Raw genomic sequence first — 6,863 nt, 5'->3', positions numbered from 1 at the left:
CACCAGACCAAACAAATGAAGAGGAAATAGGCAGTATACCTGAAAAAGAATTCAGAGTAATGAGAGTAAAGGTGATCCAAAATCGTGGAAACAGAATGGAGAAAATACAAGAAATGTTTAACAAGGACCTAGAAGAACTACAGAGCAAACACACAATGATGAATGACACAATAAATGAAATTAAAAACTCTCCAGAAGGAATCAATAGCAGAATAACTGAGGCAGAAGAACAGATACGTGAACTGAAGATAAAATAGTGGAAATAACTATCACAGAGCAGAATAAAGAAAAAAGAATGAAAAGAATTGAGGACAGTCTCAGAGACCTCTGGGACAACATTAAACACACTAACATTCGAATTATAGGGATCCCAGAAGAAGAAGAGAAAAGGAAAGGGACTGAGAAAACACTTGAAGAGATTATAGTTGAAAACTTCCCTAATATGGGAAAGGAAATAGTCAGTCAAGTCCAGGAAGCACAGACAGTCCCATACAGGATAAATCCAAGGAGAACCAAGCCAAGACACATATTAATCAAACTATCAAACATTAAATACAAAGAAAAAATATTAAAAGCAGCAAGGGAAAAGCAACAAATAACATACAAGGGAATCCCCATGAGGTTAACAGCTGATCTTTCAGCAGAAACTCTGCAAGCCAGAAAGGAGTGGCAGAACATATTTAAAGTGATGAAAGGGAAAAACCTACAACCAAGATTACTCTACCCAGCAAGGATCTCATTCAGATTCAACGGAAAAATTAAAAGCTTTACAGACAAGCAAAAGCTAAGAGAATTCAGCGCCACCAAACCAGCTTTACAACAATTGCTAAAGGAACTTCTCTAGGAAGGAAACACAAGAGAAGGAAAAGACCTACAATTAAGAAACAATTAAGAAAATGGTAATAGGAACATACATATCGATAATTACCTTGAATGTAAATGGATTAAATGCTCCAACCAAAAGACATAGACTGGCTGAATGGATACAAAAACAAGACCTGTATATATGCTGTCTACAAGAGACCCACTTCAGACCCAGGGACACATACAGACTGAAAGTGAGGAGTTGGAAAAAGATATTCCATGCAAATGGAAATCAAAAGAACGCTGGAGTAGCAATTCTCATATCAGACAAAACACTCTTTAAAATAAAAATTGTTTGTTACAAGAGACAAAGCAGGACACCACATAATGATCAAGGGATCAATCCAAGAAGAAGATATAACAATTGTAAATATTTATGCACCCTCCATAGGAGCACCTCAATGCATAAGGCAAATGGTACCAGCCATAAAAGGGGAAATTCACAGTAATACAGTCATAGTAGGGGACTTTAACACCCCACTTTCACCAACAGACAGATCATCCAAAATGAAAATAAATAAGGAAACACAAGCTTTAAATTACACATCAAACAAGATGGATTTAATTGATATTTATAGGACATTTCATCCAAAAACAACAGAATACACTTTCTTCTCAAGTGCTCATGGAATTTTCTCCAGGGTAGATCATATCTTGGTTCACAAACCAAGCCTTGGTAAATTTAAGAAAATTAAAATCGTATCAAGTATCTTTTCTTACCACAACACTATATAAGAGGAGATATCAATTGCAGGAAAAAAAGTGTAAAACATGCAAACACACTGGAGGCTAAACAGTACACTACTAAATAACCAAGAGATCACTGAAGGAATCAAAGAGGAAATCAAAAAATACGTAGAAACAAATGACCATGAAAACACGATGACCCAAAACCTACAGGATGCAGAAAACGCAGTTCTAAGATGGAATTTCATAGCAATACAATCCTAACTCAAGAAATAAGAAAAAACTCAAATAAACAACCTAAACTGACACCTACAGCAATTGGAGAAAGAAGAACAAAAAAACCCCAAACTTAGCAGAAGGAAAGAAATCATAAAGATCAGAACAGAAATAAATGAAAAGGAAATGGAGGAAACGATAGCAAAAATAAAACTAAAAGCTGGTTCTTTGAGAAGGTAAACAAAATTGATAAACCATTAGCCAGACTCATCAAGGAAAAAGGGAAAAGACTCAAATCAATAGAATGAAACAGAAGAAGTAACAACTGACACTGCAGAAATACAAAGGGACAGGAGAGATTTCTACGAGCAACCATATGACAATAAAATGGACAACCTGGAAGAAAAGGACAAATTCTTAGAAAAGCACAACCATCTGAGACTGAACCAGAAAGAAATAGAAAATATAAACAGACCAATCACAAGCACTGAAATTGAAACTGTGATTAAAAATCTTCCAACAAAAGCCCAGAACCAGATGGCTTCACAGGCAAATTCTATCAAACATTTAGAGAAGAGCTAACACGTATCTTTCTCAAACTCTTCCAAAATATAGCAGAGGGAGGAACACTCCCAAACTCATTCTACGAGGTGACCATCACCTGATACTGAAACCAGACAAGGATGTCACAAAAAAAAGAAAACTACAGGCCAACATCACTGATGAACACAGATGCAAAAATCCTCAACAAAATACTAGTAAACAATCCAACAGCACATTAAAAGGATCATACACCATGATCAAGTGGGGTTTATCCCAGGAATGCAAGGATTCTACAGTATACGCAAATCAGTCAATGTGATATACCATATTAACAAACTGAAGGATAAAGAACAGATGATCGGGCTTCCCTGGTGGCGCAGTGGTTGAGAATCCACCTGCCAATGCAGGGGACACGGGTTCAAGCCCTGGTCGGGGAAGATTCCACATGCCGCAGAGTAATTAAGCCCATGTGCCACAACTACTGAGCCTGTGCTCTAGAGCCCATGAGCCACAACTACTGAGCCTGTGCTCTAGAGCCCATGAGCCACAACTACTGAGCCTGCGTGCCGCAACTACTGAAGCCCGCGCACCTAGAGCCCGCGCTCCGCAATGAGAAGCCACCGCAGTGAGAAGCCACCGCAATGAGAAGCCCGCGCACTGCAACGAAGAGTAGCTCCAGCCACCGCAACTAGAGAAAGCCCGTGAACAGCAGCAAAGACCCAAAACAGGCAAAAATAAATAAATTAAATAAATAAATTTATATTAAAAAAAAAGTAAGGAAGTGCTCGAAAAGCAAAAGGATGCGGGACATGTCAAAGAGACACAAGAACCAACCCGAAAGAGCTCTGAATGACCAGAGATGGAACAATTTGAGCAACAAAAAAATGTAGTATTATCAATAGATTATAATCCAAAGTATATACATGAGTCTAGGCTGACAAAAACAAATGATCGAATAAAGAAATAAAAATTTTAAAAATTAATTTAAAAAAAATATGATCATCTCAATAGATGCAGAAAAAGCTTTCGACAAAATTCGACACCCATTTATGATAAAAACCCTCCAGAAAGTAGGCAAAGAGGGAACTTACCTCAACATAATAAAGGCCATATGTGATAAACCCACAGCCAGCATTGTTCTCAATGGTGAAAAACTGAAACCATTTCCACTAAGATCAGGAACAAGACAAGGTTGCCCCCTCCCATCACTATTATTCAACATAGTTTTGGAATTTTTAGCCACAGCAATCAGAGAAGAAAACGAAATAAGAAAAATCCAAATCGGAAAAGAAGCAGAAAAACTGTCACTGTTTGCAGATGACATGATACTATACATAGAGAATCCTAAAGATGCTACCAGAAAACTACTAGAGCTAATCAATGAATTTGGTAAAGTAGCAGGATGCAAAATTAATGCACAGAAAGTCTCTTGCATTCCTATACACTAATGATGAAAAATCTGAAAGAGAAATGGGAGTTTTTCCCATTTACCACTGCAACAAAAAGAATAAAATACCTAGGAATAAACCTACCTAAGGAGACAAAAGACCTGTATGCAGAAAGTATAAGACACTGATGAAAGAAAGTAAAGATGATACAGACAGATGGAGAGATATACCATGTTCTTGGACTGGAAGAATCAACATTGTGAAAATGACTATACTACCCAAAGCAATCTACATATTCAATGCAATCCCTATCAAACTACCGATGGCATTTATCACAGAACTAGAACAAAAGTTTGCACAATTTGTATGGAAACACAGAAGATCCCAAATAGCCAAAGCAATTTTGAGATAGAAAAACAGAGCTGGAGGAATCAGACTCCTGGACTTCAGACTGTACTACAAAGCTACAGTAATCAAGACAGTATGGCACTGGCACAAAAACAGAAATATAGATCAATGGAACAGGATAGAAAGCCCAGAGATAAACCCACATACATATGGTCCCCTTATCTTTGATAAAGGATGCAAGAGTATACAATGGAGAAAAGACAACCTCTTCAATAAGTGGTGCTGGGAAAACTGGACAGTTACACGTAAAAGAATGAAATTAGAACACTCCCTAACACCATACACAAAAATAAACTCAAAATGGATTAAAGATCTAAATATAAGGCCAGATACTATAAAACTCTTTAGAGGAAAACATAGGCAGAACACTCTATGACATAAATCACAGCAAGATCCTTTTTGACCCACCTCCTAGAGAAATGGAAATAAAAATAAACAAATGGGACCTAACGAAACTTAAAAGCTTCTGCACAGCAAAGGAAACCATAAACAAGACAAAAAGACAACCCTCTGAATGGGAGAAAATATTTGCAAATGAAGCAACTGCCAAAGGATTAATCTCCAAAATATACAAGCAGCTCATGCAGCTCAATATCAAAAAAAACAAACAACCCAATCCAAAAATGGGCAGAAGACCTAAACAGACATTTGTCCAAAGAAGATATACAGATTGCCAACAAACACATGAAAGGATGCTCAACATCACTAATCATTAGAAAAATGCAAATCAAAACTACAATGAGGTATTAACTCACACCAGTCAGAATGGCCAGCATCAAAAAATCTACAAACAATAAATGCTGGAGAGGGTGTGGAGAAAAGGGAACACTCTTGCACTGTTGGTGGGAATGTAAATTGATATAGCCACTCTCACAGCATGGAGGTTCCTTAAAAAACTAAAAATAGAACTACCCTACGACCCAGCTATCCTACTACTGAGCATATACCCTGAGAAAACCATAATTCAAAAAGAGTCATGTACCACAATGTTCATAGCAGCTCTATTTACAATAGCCAGGACATGGGAGCAACTAAGTGTCCATCAACAGATGAATGGATAAAGAAGATGTGGCACATATATACAATGGAATAGTTCTCAGCCATAGAAAGCAATAAAATTGAGTTATCTGTAGTGAGGTGGATGGACCTAGAGTCTGTCACACAGAGTGAAGTAAGTCAGAAAGAGAAAAACAAATACCATACACTAACACATATACATGGAATCTAAAAAAAAAAAAAAAAAAAAGGTTCTAAAGAACCTAGGAGCAGGACAGGAATAAAGACACAGAGAGAATGGACTTGAGGACACGGCGAGGGGGAAGGGGAAGCTGGAACGAAGTGAAGGAGTGGCATGGACATATACACACTACCAAATGTAAAATAGATAGCTAGTGGGAAGCAGTTGCATAGCACAGGGAGATCAGCTCGGTGCTTTGTGACCACCTAGAGGGGTGGGATAGGGAGGGTGGGAGGGAGGGAGATGCAAGAGGGAAGAGATATGGGAACATATGTACACGTATAACTGATTCACTTTGTTATAAAGCAAAACTAACACACCACTGTAAAGTAATTATACTCCAATAAAGAGGTTAAAAACAAAAAAAGGAGGGAGGGGATATGGGGATATATGTATACGTATGGCTGATTCACTTTGTTGTACAGCAGAGGCTGGCACAGCATTGTGAAGCAACTGTACTCCAATAAAGATGTTAAAAATATATGTATGTTTTTTAAAAAGAAGCTATAAAATGCCTGGTATTCAATAAATGGCAGCGATCATAACTACTGGCCATTACATAAGATTCTAAAGGATGGTTCTCAATCATGGCTACATATCAAAATCCCTTATGAAGGTTTTTAAACATACAGATGCCCGAGACTCCCTCCATACTTAGTGAATCTCCTAATATGGGCACCAGGTAAGACAACTTAGGTGAGGTAATACAAAGGGTCAGACTGCCAAATCCGATTCAACAGGAATTACAGATCTTACCCAGTATCAAGGTAAATAAGGACTCAAAGGATATAAACAACAGCAAAATATGAGCTAAGCATTCGTTCCCTAGAGAGGTCTGAAACTGTCAGGTGTAGGTGCCTGTAACTATCCTTCTTTTTCCGGTATAAGGATGCATGTTGGTCCACACTGAATATGAAAAGTTTAAGCAAAGGATGAAGTGCAATGCTTGAACAGGAGCCATTTTGATTATGGAACATCTGCTTTTTATACCCCATTAATTACATAGCTCACATGACATTTTCCAGCACGCTGTGCCCAATAAATTCATAAATTCCAGGCTTCTTTACAATAAGCAACCTAGACAAACCTGGTCCATCTTGCTAGTAACATTCCACAGGTAAGGACATCCCATCTAGCAAATACCGGTAGTGTGTTTGACAGCAGGTCAGTCATTAGTATCTTTACAAAAGACCTGATTCAAACCTTTCCTTCTCAATAGGTGATACAACTTACAGGAACCGGAACCACGTAACTATACCTTTTCCAGTTCCAATTTATCGTTTCTGGACTTATTTGAATAGAATTTGTTTTGAACAAAGATATGTAGGGGCTGACATTCAGAGTGTCCCAAAAGTCTTAGGGCAGTTTTAAGCTTTAAATAGCTGAAATTGATCTTTAAAAAGCATAAAACTACCCTAAGTTTTTGGTACCCTGTTTTATTTCATTTTATGAATGAGGAAATTAAAGCAGTAATAGTTTGCTGTTGTTTTGTGTTTGGGGTTTTCTTTCGGGGGGGGGGG

Source organism: Lipotes vexillifer, unplaced genomic scaffold (genome assembly GCF_000442215.2).
Source record: "Lipotes vexillifer unplaced genomic scaffold, Lipotes_vexillifer_v1.1 scaffold125, whole genome shotgun sequence".
Lineage (NCBI taxonomy): Eukaryota > Metazoa > Chordata > Mammalia > Artiodactyla > Lipotidae > Lipotes > Lipotes vexillifer.
Note: the sequence above shows the minus strand (reverse complement) of the source record.